Source organism: Protopterus annectens, chromosome 5.part0 (assembly GCF_019279795.1).
Source record: "Protopterus annectens isolate FY-2018-M chromosome 5.part0, PAN1.0, whole genome shotgun sequence".
Taxonomy (NCBI): Eukaryota; Metazoa; Chordata; order Ceratodontiformes; family Protopteridae; genus Protopterus; species Protopterus annectens.
The window spans coordinates 86,939,393-86,962,037 of NC_056735.1; positions in this window are offsets into that span (position 1 = coordinate 86,939,393).

Below are 22,645 nucleotides of genomic sequence, written 5' to 3' on the forward strand. Positions count from 1 at the left end.
CCGTATCAGATACTGTTAACTGGGACACTATTACAGTGACACATGGCACAATATCAGGTACTGTTAACTGGGACACAATTACAGTGAGAGATGGCACAGTATCAGGTACTGTTAACTGGGACACAATTCCAGTGACACATAGTACAATATCAGGTATTGTTAACTGGGACACATTTACAGTGACACTTGGCACTGTATCAGGTACTGTTAACTGGGACACAATTACAGTGAAAAATGGCACAATATCAGGTATTGTAAACTGGGACACAATTACAGTGACACATGGCACAGTATCAGGTACTGTTAACTGGGACCCTATTACAGTGACACATGGCACTGTGTCAGGTACTTTTAACTGGGATACAATCCAGTGACATATGGCACCGTATCACATACTGTTACTGGGACATTATTACAGTGACACATGGCACAATATCAGGTACTGTTAACTGGGACACAACTGCAGTGACATATGGCACCATATCGGGTACTGTTAATGGGGATACGATTACAGTGACACATTATACCATATCAGGTACTGTTAACTGGGACACAATTACAGTGACACATGGCACAGTATCAAGTACTATTAACTGGGATACAATTCAGTGACACATGGCACAGTATCGGGTACTGTTAACTGGGACACAATTACAGTGGCACATAGCACAGTATCAGGTACTGTTAACTGGGACATGATTAAAGTGATATATGGCCCAGTATCAGGTACTGTTAATGGGAATACAATTACAGTGACATATGGCACAGTATCAGGGTACTTTTAACAAGGACACAATTACAGTGACACATGGCACAGTGTCAAGTACTATTAACTAGGACACAATTACAGTGACAAATGGCACAGTATCAGGTACTGTTAACTGGGATGTGATTACAGTGACTTATGGCACAGTATCATGTACTGTTAACTGGAACATGATTACAATAACACATGGTACAGTATCATTTACTGTTAACTGGGACATAATTACAGTGACACATGGCACAGTATCAAGAGCTTTTAACTGGGATACAATTACAGTGACACATGGTACAGTATCAGGTACAGTTAACTGGGACATGATTACAGTAACACATGGCATGTTATCAGGTACTGTTCACTGAGAAACAATTACAGTGACACATGGTACAGTATCAGGTACTGTTAACTGGAATACAATTACAGTGACGCATGATACCATATCAGGTACCGTTAACTCGGATACATTTACAGTGACACATGGCACAGAATCAGGTACAGTTAACTTTGACATGATTACAGTAACACATGGCACAGTGTCAGGTACTGTTAACTGGGACACAATTACAGTGACATATGGCACTGTATCAAGTATTGTTAACTAAGATATGATTACAGTGACACATGGCCGCAATATCTGTTAACTGGGACACAATTACAGTGACACATGGCAAAGTATCCAGTACTGTTCACTGGGACACAATTACAGTGACACATGGTACAGTATCATGTACTGTTAACAGGGATACAATAACTGTAACACATGGTACCGTATCAGGTACTGCTAACTGGGACACAATTACAGTGACACATGGTGCTATATCAGGTACTGTTAACTGGAATACAATTACAGTGACACATGGTACAGTATCAGGTACTGTTAACTGGGATACAATTACAGTGACACATGGCACAGTATCAGGTACTGTTAACTGGGACACAATTACAGTGACACATGGAACAGTATCAGGTACTGTTAACTGGGATACAATTAGAGAGACACGTGGTACCATATCAGGGTCTGTTAACTGAGACACAATTACAGTGACACATGGCACAGTATCAGGTACTATTAACTGAGATATAATTACAATGACACATGGCACAGTATCAGTTACTGTTAATTGGGATACAATTGCAGTGACATATCGCACTGTATCAGCTACTATTAACTGGGATATTATTACACAGACATATGCCACCATATCTGATACTGTTAACTGGGACACAATTACAGTGACACATGGCACAATATCAGGTACTGTTAACTGGGACACGATTACAGTGAGAGATGGCACAGTATCAGGTGCTGTTAACTGGGACACAATTACAGTGACACATAGTACAATATCAGGTACTGTTAACTGGGACACGTTTACAGTGACACTTGGCACTGTATCAGCTACTATTAACTGGGACACAATTACAGTGACAAATGGTGCAATATTAGGTATTGTAAACTGGGACACAATTACAGTGACACATGGCACAGAATCAGGTACTGTTAACTGGGACACAATTACAGTGACACATGGCACAGTATCAGGTACTGTTAACTGGGACACTATTACAGTGACACATGGCACTGTGTCAGGTACTTTTAACTGGGATACAATCCAGTGACATATGGCACCGTATCACGTACTGGAACATGATTACAGTGACACATGGCACAATATCAGGTACTGTTAACTGGGACACAACTGCAGTGACATATGGCACCATATCAGGTACTGTTAATGGGGATACGATTACAGTGACACATTATACCGTATCAGGTACTGTTAACTGGGACACAATTACAGTAACACATGGCACAGTATCAAGTACTATTAACTGGGATACAATTCAGTGACACATGGCACAGTATCAGGTACTGTTAACTGGGACAGAATTACAGTGGCACATAGCACAGTATCAGGTACTGTTAACTGGGACATGATTAAAGTGATATATGGCCCAGTATCAGGTACTGTTAATGGCAATACAATTACAGAGACATATGGCACAGTATCAGGTACTGTTAACTGGGATACAATTACAGTGACATATGGCAGGGAATCGGCTACTTTTAACAAGGACACAATTACAGTGACACATGGCACAGTGTCAAGTACTGTTAACTAGGACACAATTACAGTGACAAATGGCACAGTATCAGGTACTGCTAACTGGGATGTGATTACAGTGACTTACGGCACAGTATCATGTACTGTTAACTGGAACATGATTACAGTAACACATGGTACAGTATCAGTTACTGTTAACTGGGACACAATTACAGTGACACAGGGCACAGTATCAAGAACTTCTAACTGGGATACAATTACAGTGACACATGGTACAGTATCAGGTACAGTTAACTGGGACATGATTACAGTAACACATGGCATGTTATCAGGTACTGTTCACTGAGAAACAATTACAGTGACACATGGTACAGTATCAGGTACTGTTAACTGGAATACAATTACAGTGACACATGATAACATATCAGGTACCGTTAACTCGGATACATTTACAGTGACACATGGCACAGAATCAGGTACAGTTAACTTTGACATGATTACAGTAACACATGGCACAGTGTCAGGTACTGTTAACTGGGACACAATTACAGTGACATATGGCACTGTATCAACTATTGTTAATTAAGATATGATTACAGTGACACATGGCCACAATATCTGTTAACTGGGACACAATTACAGTGACACATGGCAAAGTATCCAGTACTGTTCACTGGAACACAATTACAGTGACACATGGCACAGTATCAGGTACTGTTAACAGGGATACAATAACTGTAACACATGGTACCGTATCAGGTACTTCTAACTGGGACACAATTACAGTGACACATGGTGTTATATCAGGTACTGTTAACTGGAATACAATTACAGTGACACATGGTACAGTATCATGTCCTGTTAACTGGGATACAATTACAGTGACACATGGCACAGTATCAGGTACTGTTACCTGGGACACGATTACAGTGACACATGGCACAGTATCGGGTACTGTTAACTGGGATACAAATAGAGAGACACACGGTACCGTATCAGGGTCTGTTAACTGAGACACAATTACAGTGACACATGGCACAGTATCTGGTACTATTAACTGAGATACAATTACAATGACACATGGCACAGTATCAGTTACTGTTAATTGGGATACAATAGCAGTGATATATCGCACTGTATCAGCTACTATTAACTGGGATATTATTACAGTGACATATGCCACAGTATCTGGTACTGTTAACTGGGACACAATTACAGTGACACATGACACAATATCAGGTACTGTTAACTGGGACATGATTACAGTGACACATGGCACAGTATCAGGTACTGTTAACTGGGACACGATTGTATTCCAGTTAACAGTACCTGATATAGTACCATGTGTCACTGTAATTGTATCCCAGTTAGCAGTACCTGATACAGTGCCATGTGTTACTGTTATTGTATCCCTGTTAACCGTACCTGATACTGTACAATGTGTCACTGTAATTGTGCCCCAGTGAACAGTACCGGAAACTTTGCCATGTGTCACTGTAATCTTGTCCCAGTTAACAGAACCTGATATTGCGGCCATGTGTCACTGTAATCATATCTTAGTTAATAGTACTTGATACAGTGCCATATGTCACTCTAATTGTGTCCCAGTTAATAATACCTGACAATGTGCCATGTGTTACTGTAATCATGTCAAAGTTAACTGTACCTGATACTGTGCCATGTGCCACTGTAAATGTATCCCAGTTAACGGTACCTGATACGGTATCATGTGTCACTGTAATTGTATTCCAGTTAACAGTACCTGATACTGTACAATGTGTCACTGTAATTGTGTCCCATGTAACTGTACCTGATACTGTACCATGTGTCACTGTAATTGTATCCCAGTTAATAGTACTTAATACTTTGCCATGTGTCACTGTAATTGTGTCCTTGTTAAAAGTAGCTGATTCTGTGCAATATGTCACTGTAATTGTGTCCTTGTTAAAAGTAGCTGATTCTGTGCAATATGTCACTGTAATTGTATCCCAGTTAACAGTACCTGATACTGTGCCATATGTCACTGTAATCATATCCCCATTAACAGTACCTGATACTGGGCCATGTATCACTGTAATTATGTCCCAGTTAACAGTGCCTGATACTATGCTATGTGTCACTGTAATTGTGTCCCAGTTAACAGTACCCAATACTGAGCCATGTGTCACTGAATTGTATCCCAGTTAGTAGTACTTGATACTGTGCCATGTGTCACTGTAATTGTGTCCCAGTTAACAGTACCTGATATGGTATTGTGTGTCACTGTAATTGTATCCCCATTAACAGTACCCGATATGGTGCCATATGTCACTGCAATTGTGTCCCAGTTAACAGTACCTGATATTTCTCGATGTGTCATTGTAATCATGTCCCAGTTAACAGTATGTGATACAGTGCCATATGTCACTTGATTGTATCCCAGTTAGAAGTACCTGATACAGTGCCCTGTGTCACTGTAATTGTGTCCCAGTTAACAGTATCGGATACTGTGCCATGTGTCGATGTAATCATGCCCCAGTTAACAGTATCTGATATTGTGCCATGTGTCACTGTAATCGTGTTCCAGTTAACAGTACCTGATTCTGTGCCATGTGTCACTGTAATTGTTTCCTAGTTAACAGTATATGATACTGTCCCGTGTGTGACTGTAATTGTATCCCAGTTAACAGTAACTGATACTGTGCCATGTTTTACTGTAATCATGTCCCAGTTAACAGTAGCTGATGCTGTGCCATATGTCACTGTAATTGTGTACCAGTTAACAGTAACTGATACTGTGCCATGTGTTACTGTAATCATGCCCCAGCTAACAGTACATGATACTGTGCCATATGTCACTGTAATTGTGTCCCAGTTAATAGTACTTGACACTATGCCATGTGTCACTTTGTGTCCCTGTTAAAAGTAGCTGATTCTGTGCCATATGTCACTGTAATTTTATCCCAGTTAATAGTACCTGATACTGTGCCATGGGTGACTGTAATCATGTCCCATTTAGCAGTACCTGATATGGTACCATGTGTCACTGTAATTGTATCCCAGTTAACAGTACCTGATACTGTACCATGTGTCACTGTAATTGTATGCCAGTTAACAGTACCTGATATTGTGCCATGTATCACTGTAATTGTGTCTCAGTTATCAGTACCAGATACTGTGACATATGTCACTGTAATCATATCCCAGTTAACAGTAGCTGATACATTGCCATATGTCACTGCAATTGTATCCCAATTAACAGTACCTGATACTGTGCCATGTGTCATTGTAATTGTATCTCAGTTAATAGTACCTGATACTGTGCCATGTGTCACTGTAATTGTGTCTCAGTTAACAGTACATAATACAGTGCCATGTGTCACTGTAAATGTGTCCTAGTTAACAATACCTGATACTGTGTCATGTGTCACTTTAGATGTATCCCAGTTAACAGTACCTGATACAGTGCCATGTGTCACTGAAATCATGACCCAGTTAACAGTACCTGATACTGTGCCATGTGTCACTGTAAATGTGTCCCAGTTAACAGTACCTGATACTGTGCCATGTTTCACTGTAATCATGTCCCAGTTAATAGTACGTGATACAGTGCCATATGTCACTGGATTGTATCCCAGTTAAAAGTACCTGATGCAGTGCCATGTGATAACATTTTTAATAAAAAAGTGAAGAAAGTAGATAGAGATAGTAGGCAGTACAAACAACATAAGGTGTACCCTATAGATAAACTAGTTTATTATGAAGGAGAATATGGTCCTACAACTTATGTAACAATGGTAAAGGTTGACAAGGCTAATTCTAATTCCAATTTCAATTCTGAATTAGAAAGTGACAATTATAAGGAAGATGATGTAGAGTACCCGGTTGATTTTCAGGATTTTCCGCTTCCGAGACGCTCAGAGAGAATAGCAAATCGCAGACAAGGGATATACAAAACCTACAGCAAGGTAACACAGCAGTACAATGGCCACCCCAGGTGGTAGATTTTACAGACTCAATACAGTGCAAACATAATATTCAATATACCTTAAATGGCTTTAATATATACAATTATTCTGAAGTTCCTATCACAAAAGAACTGTTTTCTTTATTTTCCAAAGGGTTTAAATTTGTTCCAACTAGAATACCTGACATAGCTACAGTGATGGCTGATTTACAGTTATACCTGAGGAAACTAAATTTGAACATCATGTTTTCAGACAAAACTACTAGAGCTGAATTGAAAGATATTCCCAAGAAAGGTAGTACATTTAATCCTCCATTACACCCACGTGTTACTGCTTATGAAAAGCTGGTTAAGGAAGATTTATATAAAATATGGGGAGAGAAGAAGAGACTGTTTCCCAACTGAAATCCTGAGGAAAGGAACCTTTTAAAGACTTTAAAAGAAGATAAGGGAATACGAATTATGACACCTGATAAAGGTGGTGGGGCGATTTTATATAGTTCAGAGGATTATACAAATACCATGCAAAATATTTTATTCAATGTAGATAATTATTCTTTATGTTCTAAAAATGAAATACATATCTCATATCATAGACTAGATAGTTACCTGTATGAATATTTAATGGACCAGAGAATATCAAAAGATGATTATGATTTTCTCTTGAATAAGCATCCTAAGATTCCGGTCCTTTTTGGAATACCTAAGATACTTAAGAACCTGGAAAAGCCACTTTTTAGGCCTATTGTAGCAGCTGCAGGTTCCAAAACACACAATTTAGCAGTGTATGTTGACAAAAAATTAAAACATATAACGAACAAATTCCCCCATCTATTAAATGATTCCTGGGATTTTTTAGGACAAATTAAGAAGGATTTATGGGCTCCTGATTGCTTCTTCCTAACCACAGATGTTCAGGGCCTTTTTTCATGCATTCCCAAAACAGAAGGTTTGTGTTTTTTTGAAGAGGTACTTTTTGCTTATTCATCCTTGACTGCAGATGAAGTCTTGCTCATATGTGAACTTATGAACCTTATATTAGAAAATAATTATATACATTTTGAAGGGGAATATTTTCAACAGCTCAAAGGGGTCACCATGGGTGCTGCTTGTGCCCCCTTGTATGCTAACTTGGTTCTCCTTGGTTGGGAAATCAAACATATTTTTCAAAATGAATTATTTTTATCCAATGTCATATATTACAGTAGATTTTTGGATGATATCTTTATCTTGTGGAATGGATGATCAGAACAAATACCTGAGTTTATCCAGTATTTGAATAAAACTAGAGAATATTTGAACTTTACCTTTCAGTTTGATAAACAAGAGATTAACTTCTTGGATACTAAAATAATCAAAGCTCAGGCTGGATATATTTCCAAAATCTACCGCAAAAATACTTTTTGTAATAGCTATTTGCATTATAATAATCATCACCCAATTTATCAGAAAAAAAGTATTATTAAGGGTCAGGCTATAAGAATAGCCAGGATGACAACTATGATAAATGATGTGATAACAGAGTTTGAACATTTAAGGGATATGTTCTTAGAGAGAGGCTACCCTGGACATTTTATTGACCCTATACTTACAAATGTTCTTAGAAAATGGGGTGATACTTATATACCTTTATTAGGTACTGGTGGTGATAGTATTAATAACAAAGTAAATGACACACAGAAGTTCAGTACCCACCTAATTTCCAACAGGCTTGTGTAATACAATACAGTCCCTTGTATTCCCAGATCAAGGGAATATTGATAAAGAACTGGAACATCTTTAAAACCAATAGTTAGATATTTCGAATATTGGGTGATAAACCCATATTTTCCACTAAAGTAGGACCTAATATAAAATCATTATTGGAGATGGGGAACGCCTCTAAAACATGCAGGAGAAAAGGGGTGGAAGTAAGCCTTGTGGCAGGTGTTCCTATTGTTCCTGTATTCTGCAAGACAGCTCTATAGCCATTGATAACCAGAACAAAAGTTATGTTTTATTAAAAAGTGGCAACTGCTGTTCCAGCAGATTGGTATATATAGCTAGGTGTAACACCTGTACTTCGTTTTATGTAGGGAAGACAGAGAGAATGTTTAAGACCAGGATATATGAGCACCTTTATGATATCAAAAATAAGAAAGATACCAATGCCCTATATAAACATAGTATTTCATGCACTAATTGTTCATGTTTTAAGTTTGCCATTCTTGAATTTGTAACTGTTGAAGTGAGAGGTGGAGACTGTCAAAATGTACTACATAAAAAGGAGCTTCTATGGCAGTTAAGGCTAGCCGCTGATTTTCCACCAGGACTAAATGAGCACATTACTATAATGCCCATTCTTAAGGAAAAGGCAGATTTAGTCTATCAACATTAATATATATTGTAGGAATTTTTAAAGTATAACTAATTAATAAGTGATATATATTTTTTCATGTAATGAGTTTATTATGCAATTGACTGTTGTAGATTATACTTTTTGTGGTCAATGGGGCTTTTGAGTTTAATGTTTCAATTTTAACTGTGTAAAAAAATACTTCAGTTTTAATTATTTATATATTCATGAGCAGTGATTTTTCACTGTTAGAATTGGTTGGATTAGAACCACTGACTAACTGGTATTGTGTATTTAAACTTGAATTTTGAATGATTCTCTGTTCTGAAGAAGTCATACTTGTTGATGAAAGCGCTTAACATTGTTTTATTATTTTTATAATTCATTAAATAGTACTGTGGGCTCGCAACGTTGGCATCTTTATTTTATCTAGTTTTATTTAGAGCACTATTTGCACTACTTATTTGGCCCAAACACTTGTGTGCCAATAAAACACCAAGTTAATAATGTCCATTACAACATACACTACATCAGAGCAGGATGAAAATGAGGTATTAACAAAAGCCCACTCATATATCTGTCATTCCAGTTGCCTATAGTCTGCAAATGCAATATCCTACATGACGGGTCTATATTAGAATACTGAACATTTCAAATGTTGAGTGTTCTAATATCGAACCCTAGCAATCGAAAATACAAAACATTGAACATTCGGAACAGTGAATTTTTCCTAGGGAAAAAAATTTGCTGTTCCAAAATACATGCACACAACACAAGCACACCAAACAAACAGCAATCCACACACATACACCTAAACTCATACACCTAACCCTACACTAAACTATACATACACCACTAACTATCCACTTACCTTAACCCAAACCCTAACCCTAAGGTCCGTCACTATCGCACAGTCACCTCACTTCACCCTAACCCTAACTCCCCTACCCCGCCCTAACCCTCACATCCACATAATCGCATCCTTACCTGACCCGAGCCCTAACCCTAACTCACCTAACCCACCCTAACCCACACATCCACACAATCGCACACTTACCTGAACCCGACCCGTAACTTTCATAGGACTAAAAAAAACGTAACAAAAGAAACGGACAAACAAATTCTTTCCCTAGGAAAGAATTTGGTTTTCTGTTTCTTCAATATTTTCAGCGTTTGCTGAAAATGGGTTGATATTAGAACGCTGGACATTTCAAATGTTCGGTGCTCTAATATAGACCCCTACATGACAAAGTATGTCTTTCAACTTGTTCTGCAGTAGCTTACATTCTACGAGGGTTTATGGAGGCACATTTATGTGGGTTGACAATGGTTTCAAGTACATTTATTCTTTCATAGTTATCACTGGTGAATAGTCTAGCCCAATAGGACAACATAGATCTGATGATGATGGCAACATGCACATGCTATGGTGCAGTGATGCAGTGGCTCAATCTGCACTACTGCATAGGGTGGTATAGGATCAGTTTACCTTTAAAATGTTGAAGCCCACATCTGTGATGTTCAGATGTGCAAAAGAATGTTTGCAAAAGTTTGTATTAATGAAGTATGAATTGCCGAATTCATAAAAGAGTGAATGCCAGTGTGCATTCGCTCATGTGAATTTGGCATTCTGAGTGGAGATCGCAGTACAGTGGACATCAGGACATGTAGCCCTACCCTCACTGTAGTGTGATCTTGGAGTTAGTATATAAAATTAACAGGGGGTGTGGGGGTGCAGGGGGCTTGCCCCCCTGCAAAACATTCTTAGCAGACATCCGGATATGACGTGGTGTTGCTCAAATTTGACATTCCCTGAGTGTCGAATGTTTCTGAGTACCAGGGTCGCACTTTCTAGTGTTCGCAGTTGTCATTTCTGACATTTCTGGTTGAATACATAAACAGTCGCACAAATGTGTTGCAACATTTTAAAGGTAAACCCATAGGATCATAGGAGTTTACTAGGGTATTGACCCAGAGGTCATTTCAAGCCTAGCTGTTTCATCCCAATGTAATACCACAGAACTCTAGTCAATACCAAGGATTTTATTTAGTAATGACTGCCCATGTCCAGGAGGGTTGTGGGTGCTATGCCCGGTAAGAATTTACTGTGCCTTATAAATTCATCCAAGTTCCGTTTGAACAGTGTCATAGAGGTGCTCTGTTTCACATGAGTTGGTAGCCTATTCCAAAGACATGGCAGCTGCTAGGAGACAAATCTGTCCCAACAGCATGTCCTATTTAAGTCACAGGTCATATTTAGGTCCCTGAACAAGTAGCTCTAGTCCCATTTGATTTACGGATGTGCAGGAAATTCACTACGTTTGAGTCTGAGATTGCTATGTAAGCCAGGCATAAGTTTCCCCTAAGAAGTCTATACAATACAGTGCAGAGTTATAGGAATTTTAGTCAGTTTGTGTAAGGCACGTGCTGGAGTCCCTTGATCTTCTTTGTCAGAAACCTCTGAGGTCTCTCCAATTGCTGCAGGTGCTTTGTACAGTACATGCCAAAAGGGGTGTTATACTCAATTATGGGCCTGATTAGTGATGAGTTTAGAGGGATTATAACCTCCTTTGCTCTAGAAGTGATGCCTTTACTAAACAAGTGTGCTACATAGAAAGCCTTCCTTACTACAGTAGACACATGATGGTCAAAGTTAAGGTCGCAGTCAACTTGTGATCCCAGATCCCTTACCACTTCATAGGTACTTCGGGTATTGTTGATTTGATAGTGTGAAAGGACATTATTTTTGCCAAAGGTAATGGTGATGCATTTCTTTGCATTCAGTCTAAGACCATGACTAAGACACCAGTCGTTGGTCTGCATAAGACCCACTTGAAGTATGCTGACATAATTTGGGGATTTAATAACTGCACCCAGTTTGCAGTCGTCCGCAAATTTGGTCAGCCACAACCCCTTAGTTTTGGCCTGAACATCTGAAAGATATATACCAAACAGTAGGGGGCCAAAGACTGACCCATGTGGTACCCCATTAGTGATAGGTCAGCTAGTTGATGTGAAGTTGCCCACTTTGACAGTATGTGTCTGGTTTGTGAGCCAGTTAGCAACCCATCTTACAACAAAGGGGTTTACATTCAGTTTGCTACATTTATCAGTAATGCCTGAGTGTGGGATTGTTTCGAAAGCTTTTGCTAAATTGAGGTATGCTGTGTGCACAGATTTGCTCTCATCAATTGCCCTGGTCACATTTTCGAAGAAATACACAAGGTTTAACAGACAGGATCTGCTCTTAACGTAGCCGAATTGGGTTGGATCCTGGGTTTGGAGGTTGCCTATGTCTTTATTAATGAAGTCCATTATGATATATTTCATGGCCTTACAGATGAAGCTGGTCAGATTTGTGAGTCTATAATTCCCCAGGTCTGTTGCTAGGCCACCTTTGTGAAGGGGAATAACTGTTGCTGTTCTCCATTCCACATGAACAAAGCCTGTGGTTAGGCTATGATTGAATAGGATACTTAATGATGATGCTAGTCCATGTTTTAGCTTGTTTAAAAGACAGCCTGGGATGCCATCTGGTCCCACAGAGACTGTGTTTTTTTGCCTTGGACAAGGCTTTAATGACCTGCTCTTTGGATATGTAGGGTGAGGGGGGGGTGTTAAATTATTTAAAATGGCAGTGACCAGACTCATAACGTACTACTGTATCCGTTATACTTTATTACAGGAAGTATATATTGCCAAGCAGTCATACTGAGTTATTTCAATTTTATTATAACATAGCTAGAAAAAAGTCTTTGCTTCTCATGAGCTGTATCATTCCTAGGATCAATGCACACTTGATGAAGAAGGCTCTCCCGAAAAGCAAACAAAGTTCAGCTTATATAAATGGAAGCAGGTGTTGTTTTTAGTGTCTTTGTGGTTTACATGTCTGATTTCTATTCCATGTCATCTTCGCATCAGTTGATGTGTCTATATTTTACTTTTTTCATTTCTGCACCTGGAGAGTCATAACAAGTCCTTGCTATTTCCTTTTGAAACATCAAATGTCTTAACAACTTCCTTCTTTGTATGTTCCAATTTATTATAACTGGATGCCATTTACCATAAATGTTTAAGCCCACAGCCACATGTATTCCACTGATAAGCTAAACTAAACATGCTTTTACACTTTTTCCGTGAACTAGTTCTAAACCACATGTATCTACTGAAAGGTCAAACTAAGCATATTTTTACATTTTGCTCTAACAGGTGTTAGACTGTCACAGTTAGCTGCTTGCTTAAGCACATTGTACTTTCCGTATCTATTTTTAACTTTGCAGTGCAAGCCTTGCAGTTCATGCCTTGCATGTTACATTTCTGCACTTTAGAAAGAGAACATTTATTTCAAACCTTGCTTTAAAAGCAAACATTTATTTTTCATTTTCAAAACCTTGTATTAAACTTGAATTTTAAGCAAACATTTCTTATTTCATTACTGCTTCGGGGAAAATATTTTACTTTACATAATATCTATCAATTCCCCCTTTTTGTTTTAATTGAGCCAAAGCAAAAATTCAATATAGAGAAAAATGCGATCCTCTGTATTTAATACCATTTCTTCATTGTTAATGACCGTTACTTGATTAATAGTTTTATTAATACAGATTTTATCATACATACAAATTGTTGTAGATAAAAAGATAATGAGAATGAAGGCAATCAATGCCATAATTATGGTACCCCACCAACCTGAAAACAGTCCACTTAACCAATCAGACCACTCTGTATTTCATGTTCTCCTCGATTTTAAGGAAACCTTGGCAATTCTCTCTAAATGTTGCTGTATAGATTCTGATTTATTGGTAATATATGTACAGCATTCTGCTCCTACCACAGCACATACCTCCCCTTGGCTAGTAAGCAAGTAATCCAAAGCCATTCTGTTCTGGAGGACCATTGTCCTTATTGCTACCATCTCCTCTGTTATATCTGAGACGGCTCCATTAGTTGCATTTGCTAATACTTCCATCAGCTTTGCAACTTTTTGTAATTCTAATATTGCCTTAGCAGCACCATACCAGGGAAAGATCCCAGCTTCTGAAATAACACCAGCTCTTACGTCCAACTGTTTTATAGCATCCCCTATTTTGGAAAAACTATCATGGACCTCCCACTTTTTCCAGTGATTTCTTATCATGTTCTCCGGTAATATATGAGCAATTATCATCACTGGCACTGTATACCCTATGTAACAGCATCCCCGCCATCCTATTGGTAGCCATTTGTAAGCATTCTTTCCACAGGGGTTGGCATAAAGGTTAAGGTGTTTACCTTGCAGACACAAGGTGCAGGGTTTGATTCTCAAATGGGATAATTGGCTAGGGTTAAAGTAGCCCTCAAGGGCAGTTACCTTAGTACTAATCTATGAACGTATGAACATATGAAAAGAACCCTTCTGCCAGAATTGTGACATTTTCTTGGTCCATTAAATTAATCGTGACATCACTGCTGAAGATGTCTTTCTTCACTTCCTCAAAAGAACTGTTATGTGTTGACTTCAATGCAATTTTTATTTTGTTAACCCCTCCATGATACTCAAGCTTTTCATGTGATCAAAGCTGGTGTAAAGTAATGGAATAGTTACAATTACTAAAACCAACCCTGACCACCCCTATCTTTTGAAAACAGAGTATCCCTCTTTCTGCTTCTGTCATCTGCAAATGCTCTTTTATAGCCAATTGTCTTACAATTTTATTTTTATAAGACTCTTTAAATATAAATCCCATATCCATAACCTCTACAGGGGCTGCATATAATGGTATTTTCCATCTATAAGAAATTGGCTACAAACCCAACAATTTGACTTATTATGCGCCTTTGCAAACAAATTTTGCATGGCCAAAAATGTACTGAAATGAGGTATCCAATCATGAGGTCTCTATTCTCGTGATCTATTATACCTGAGTATCTTTCCACATTCTGTATATTTTTTCTTTGCAATTTTCTTATTTGCATCTCTTTTTGTATTTACATCTCTTTTTTGGATTGCTTTGTCCTGTCCTTTTGAACTCAATAACTATCGGCCTATAGCTATACTATCCCCCTTATCAAAAATAATTGAGAGGGTAATCCACACACAATTGATGCAATATCTGCTAGAAAACAAATCACTATCTATACAGCAACATGGCTTCAGACCCTTCCATAGTACTACCACTGCATTTACCTCATTCACTAACACCATAAATGACCACAGAAATAATGGACTAATCGTATCTGCTACATTCTTAGATTTATCCAAAGCTTTTGATATGGTCAACCATATGAAACTCCTTCACTCACTCTCCACCTTAAACCTCAGCTCATCTTCTATCTCCTGGTTTAAGGGCTATCTATCTGGTAGGCAGCAAGCAGTAAAGTGGCAAAACCAAATATCCTCCTTGCTGCCTGTTTCCCTAGGGATCCCTCAAGGCTCCATCTTAGGTATTTTACTATTCACACTGTTCACCAACCAACTCCCATCCACCACACCCAAAGCCTCTATAGTGCAATATGCAGATGGCACCATTATGTGTGCAACCCCCACACTAGATCACCTCCTCTCCCAAACACAAGAATCCTTTTGTCTAGCCAAAACTTGGTTCACCAACCAACAGCTCATTCTTAACCTATTCAAAACCAAATTCTCTCAAACCATTCAAAAATAACAATAGCAAGGACACACCTACTATCTACATTACTCTATGCCTCCCTTGTGCTCACTAACCTTCGTAAAACTGATCTAAACAAACTCGAATCATGTTACAATAAGATGGCAAGATTTGCTACAGGCTCATCCTATAGAACTCCTCGCTGTGTGTGTCTCATCAAACTTAACTGGTTAGAGCTCCCACTAATACATCAAAGCAATCAGCTCTCACTAGTGCACAAAATATTAAACCACTCAGACAAAATCCCAGCTCTACAACATCTAATTCACCCACACACCACTACTAGAACCTTAAGATCTAGCACCCACACTCACCTACAGGTCACCAAATTTAAAAATGAGGCAGGAAAATCTGTCTACAGCCACTAGATCTCTAAACTCTGGAACTCCCTTCCTGCCTATTTAACATCCAACAACTCCATCACTCAATTTAAAAAACTCCTTAAAACTCACTTCATGAACAACAGGCTTTGCTCCTGTTTCACCCCTGGATAACACTCTAGTATATAGCTAATCTCTCTGCACCACACTAAAATATGCTACCTTTTCAGCCTACCCATAGTCCTACAGGATAGGAAGTGTTTTCTGGAATGTTAAAAGCATTACTAACTGCTCATCCATTTGTCTAGTAGCTACTGTAATGAATTCCATGTATTGCTCCACATAATTATGAATGTGTTTACCTGTTGGTCTCATAATTACTCAGAGTGTATACTATATGTGTCACTTAGTTTCACAATGTTAGTCTGCCTGTAATGAATGTCACAAGTAATGGCTTTTAATGTTAAAAACAAATGTAACTGGAGCTTTTCTCCTAGACCTCCGCTGAAAATGGACCTGTATCCAGTCAGACTCTCCCGGTTAACAAATGTAAAATAAATAAAATACATGTGTACTATAAACAATATATAGAATAGCATTAGAATGCATATGATTATTAACATGCACCCCCAAAGCTTGCATTTCCATGTATCAGGTCTAGTCTCCTCCGTTTTTTCTGGCTTCCTTCCATATGGGAATATCGGCATCTAGAAAAAATTTAAACAGACTGTTACTTTCCTGACACTGGTAACAGACTGTTACTTTCCTAACACTGGTAACAGACTGTTACTTTCCTGACACTGGTAACAGACTGTTACTTTCCTGACACTGGTAGCAGACTGTTACTTTCCTAACACTGTTAACAGACTGTTACTTTCCTGACACTGGTAACAGACTGTTACTTTCCTATCACTGGTAACAGACTGTTACCTTCCTAACAATGGTAACAGACTGTTACTTTCCTAAACTGTTAACAGACTGTTACTTTCCTAAACTGTTAACAGATTGTTACTTTCCTAACACTGGTAACAGACTGTTACTTTCCTAACACTGTTAACAGACTGTTACTTTCCTGACACTGGTTACAGACTGCTACTTTCCTAACACTGGTAACAGACTGTTACTTTCCTGACACTGGTAGCAGACTGTTACTTTCCTAACACTGTTAACAGACTGTTACTTTCCTGACACTGGTAACAGATTGTTACCTTCCTAACACTGGTAACAGACTGTTACTTTCCTAAACTGTTAACAGATTGTTACTTTCCTAACACTGTTAACAGACTGTTACTTTCCTAACACTGGTAACAGACTGTTACCTTCCTAACACTGGTAACAGACTGTTACTTTCCTAAACTGTTAACAGATTGTTACTTTCCTAACACTGTTAACAGACTAACGCTGGTAACAGACTGTTACTTTCCTAACACTGGTAACAGACTGTTACTTTCCTAAACTGTTAACAGATTGTTACTTTCCTAACACTGTTAACAGACTGTTACTTTCTTAACACTGGTAACAGACTGTTACTTTCCTAACACTGGTAACAGACTGTTGCTTTCCTAACACTGGTAACAGACTGTTACTTTCCTGACACTGTTAACAGACTGTTACTTTCCTGATACTGTTAACAGACTGTTACTTTCATGACACTGGTAACAGACTGTTACCTTCCTAACACTGGTAACAGACTGTTACTTTCCTAAACTGTTAACAGACTGTTACTTTCCTAAACTGTTAACAGATTGTTACTTTCCTAACACTGTTAACAGACTGTTACTTTCCTAACACTGGTAACAGACTGTTACTTTCGTAAACTGTTAACAGATTGTTACTTTCCTAACACTGGTAACAGACTGTTACTTTCCTAACACTGGTAACAGACTGTTACTTTCATAACACTGGTAACAAACTGTTACTTTCCTGACACTGTGAGACTTTTATTAGCTTACACTTATCTTTGTGAGCCAACATGGCATGCTGCTTTGCTTAGATGTCCCATTTCCTAGGATTTATCTTTTCCTTGTTTACCTTCTGTACTCTGTATACTAATGGCCTTATCTGTTCTGTCACCTCATAGGGACCCTGCCAGTTACTATCCAACGGTCCCCATTTTTGGAAGTTTTTTATAAGTACCTCATCTCTGCACTGTAGTTTCATTTCCTTAGGAAGCACTGGCATTTCCTTCCACAGACGGTAAGCCTGTTCTCAGGCTATAGTGTCAGATACCCCCTGTATATCTTTTAACCATTTTTGGTGTTATACTGCTGTCAGTAATGGTCGATTATCCACCATTTCTGGGTCACAAGGAAGTGTGAGGAGCATTTTCCTCCCTATCATCACCTCAAAAGGTGAAATTCCTGTTTTACTGTTAGGTGTAGCCCTAATGCCTAATAGAATACCTGGCAAATATTTCACCCAATCCTTGCCTTTTTTCAAACAAGCCTTTTTTAACCTTTCTTTGATTGTCCAGTTCATCCTTTTAACAATTCCATTAGACTGTGGATAGTATGGAACATGAAACTTGTACTGAATCTCCAACAATCTGTACAAATGCCACATTATTTGGCTTGTAAACTGGGGTTCATTATCTGATTCTATGACCCGAGATCATCCCCAGTAGACAAAAATGTTTTTTCCATAATGCCTCTACTGTGACTTTAGCTGTCATATTCTTGGTGGGAATTACTTCTACCCACTTTGAAAACACATCAATCACCACTAACAGATATCTGTATTCCCCTTTCAAGCTGGAAGGGGCCCTGCGTAATCTACCTGGATAACGTACCATGGCCCATCCGCCACTGGTACTCTATGCAATTGAGGTTTCTTTACATTTGTAATAGTTTGTAGACAAACCAAACATCCCTCTAATACTGTCTTACACAGCTTTTGTAGACATGGATTCCACATCTTCTGTTTTACTATACTCCATAACTTCTCTGTACCCATGTGGCCCAAAATCTTGTGATTATATTCAACCAACTGTCTAGCTAGATCTCCCGGGATATATGGCATTTTTTTTTCCATCTGGCATTGGATAGACAAAAATTGCCTGTTTGGCATCCACGTCCCGCATACACCTGTCCAGTTTATCATAGGTTCATAGGTAGGTACTAGGCTATCGGCCCTGGGGCCTATACAAGCCCAGCCAAAAAGGTACCCTGGCTTTTGCCACCCAAGAAAATTATTTTCCTGTGCCACTGTTGAGCAGAGCCACAGAGGTGATCCCCGGGGTGAATTTCCTATTTCCCATCCAATCATCAAGATTTTTCTTGAAGAGTGCTAATGAGGAGCTTTGTTTGATATAAATAGGTAGTTTATTCCAGAGTATGGGAAAGTCTCTGGGACAGGAATCTATCCCTCCAGCATGTTCTGTTTCTTGTGGTGACAAGGTTTAGGTCCCTAGAGCGTGTAGCTCTGAAGGATTGGGATTTCTTTAAGTGGAGCATGTCCAACAGCTCCGGGTTTGACATAGCTTTGTATGTTAGGCAGAGATCACCTCTGAGTAGGCGAGATTCCAAAAATCTCGCCCCATCTACATAAACTGTGGGTAAACTACCTTGGAAATGTACATTTAAAGGTGAGGCTTCTCGGTGTTCTAAACTCTCAACACAATTATGGATTTTCCCATCATAATTGACAAGGCAATAATTGATCAGGAATCCCTTTCTGTTTTTGAAGGGTTGCCAAATCCTGTATTTCTACAGGTGTAGTTTTTTAACTGACATTACCTTGTCTGTGTGTTCAAAACACTAGTGTTGGTCTCAGCATTCACCCATTTCAGCCGCTTGTCTTGCCTTGGCATCCCACCAAAGCATTTCCTCTAGCTTCTTCTGTTACATTTTTGATGTGCTTTGATTTTGACAATACTAAACTTTCCCTGTAAATCGTTTTAGGTAATCAATGCCCATAACTCTCGTAGTACTGGAGCATGTTTTAGGGGTTTGCCAACACTGTCCACGAATCCCCTTCTGGCCCAAACTGCCATGTGTAAGCATAAAGAATTTACCACATAGGCACTGTCACTGTAAATATTGACAGGTTCAAAATGTTGTAAAACATATTTTACTGCTTCTAATTCTGTCCTTTGGGCTGACATATAACCTGGCAGTTTCTTCAGAACAGGCTTTTGGCCATCTCTCGCGATTACTGCAAATCCCGTCAAATATTTTCCATTTTTCCAAAATCTCGCCCCATCTACATAAACTGTGGGTAAACTACCTTGGAAATGTACATTTAAAGGTGAGGCTTCTTGGTGTTCTAAACTCTGAACACAATTATGGATTTTCCCATAATAATTGACAAGATCTGAAAGATAATACTTGCCCCCTGTCTGTATTTGTACATTCTTGGTACTGAATAGTGTCATCCATTTTGAAAAAATAGTCTGACTCACCCCTTCTGTGATTTTGTTCATTTCCGTGGACTTTAGTAGAATCTTAATAGACTGATGTGGTGTCTGCACAATTATTTTTGAAAAGACTGTCAAGTATTCCATTTGTTTGATTCCCTAATAAATGGCCAACAGTTATTGAATGCATGGGTGATACCCCATCTCAACTGGGGTTACTTCCGGCTGCAGAAAGTCACTGGTCAGTATGTCCTTTCTATCTTGCCCTCATTTTCCTGAGGCCAATATTGCAGGAGAACTGCCAAAATGGTCTCATTCCCTGTAGCTGCCTGTAAGATGAAACTTTGCCTATTGTCAGGCGTTACTAGTTCAGTGGCCTGTGACAACTTTTCTTTAGGAGTTCAAAAGCCTCTTCCTCCTTCCGTACCCATTTCAAACATGGTTTCTCCTTTTGATTAACTACATACCTCTCAACCATACCAAATTACTTGGTATTTCCCAGTTTTGAGGGCAAACTAATGGAGTGCCACAAATTCACGAGTGGCCCCTTCAAATCCCATTTTTTTTTAAAATAATGTTTCCATTGGCGCTGACATCATCACGCATTGCCAGTATATCCTGCAATACCATTGTGCAGGGGGCATGTGCAATGATATCAGTGTCGCGAGGTAGTGCCTAACTATGTATTTGAGACAAGGGGAGCTTAAAAAAGTTAATAAAAACACTATTACCCATTGCAGCACAGCACAAATTAAAATAATAAAATATCGGTCAGCAAATAAATTGCACAGCAAAACTTTTTAAAGAGCTAAGCTCTTTTGTTCCAAACATTTTAAAGAGCTAAGCGCTTTCATTCAAATCAAAATTCTCTATATGGAACTTCTTCCATATAGAGAGTTTGGAATGAAAGAGCTTAAAGGAGGACTTCACCCTCTCATACAGTTTAACTCAATCATTGGGTTTCTTTTCTCCCTACAATATGGTTCCAGCATTATGTATGTACCAGAAATCTGCTTGTAGTTTTTAAAACTTTTATTTCCTTGCATTGGAGTCAAAGGAAGGGAAAGCCCACCTACTTTTTTTTTAAACTCAGCTTCTCACATACTTTGCAGAGAAGTTAGTCTCCACTTGCATGACATATCATAGACACAGTTAAATCTGTAGTTTACCCTGTCAGGTACTGCTGTCAATCTTAGACGGACAATTAATCCTGCTGTCAGGAACATAGCAGCTGATATAAAAAAAGACAGAAAGCTGTGGAATTGTTTCCACTGTTTTTATTGCAGAGGGGAGGAGAACTTAACACTCCACTTTCATAGCAAAACAAAGCAATTAGATCAGTCAGAGGTTTAAAGGAAATTGTCAACTCTTCTGACAAATTTACATAAGCAGCAACCCAGTATTGAAATTCTAAGCTTTAAATGTTATTTATAATAGTTTGTGTTAAGATAACTTATGAGTAGTTGCAAAGATTTCTGTGACATTTAGAGAAAAGTCAGTAAATATTTTTTCTTGTAAAGTATAAATGCATTTACCATTTTCAACCCCACACACACACACACACACACACACACACACACACACACACACACACACACACACACACACATACACAACACACAAACACACACAGGCCAGAACTGCAGAAAGAGAGTCAGGTGGCAACCCTATCAACTAGGTGCACTGATGTTGTTGTTGTTGTGTCTTTTGGCTTTTCCTGGTTAGGGGTCGCCACAGCGGAACTCCGGTCCGCTAATGATTGGCAGTTGATTTTTACGTGCCGAGTTGCCAGCCCTGAAGCACAACCTTAAACGAAGGCACGCCCATTCATGCAGAAGATGCTCTAGCTGAGAGCTGAACCGGTCAGTGTCTTACTGTGAGGCGACAACGCTACCACAGCACCACCACCACGGATAACTAGGTTGTCCATAAAAAAGTTTTTTTATGCTTTGTGTGACATCCTTCCAGAGGGGGATGCATATCTGGTACACGCAGATCCATTGCAAGAGATTCCTACTGACTTTGAGTCAGTCCTTGCATTGTCAGAGAGCAACCATAATATACAGCTGAAGTTACTTTAACATACATTTACTATGTGTCCTTGCATTAAGAACACTAAGAAAAGGAAATCAGAAGTACTTAGCTGTGTTTAAATACACACACACACACACACACACACACACACACACACACACACACAAAATGTGTGTA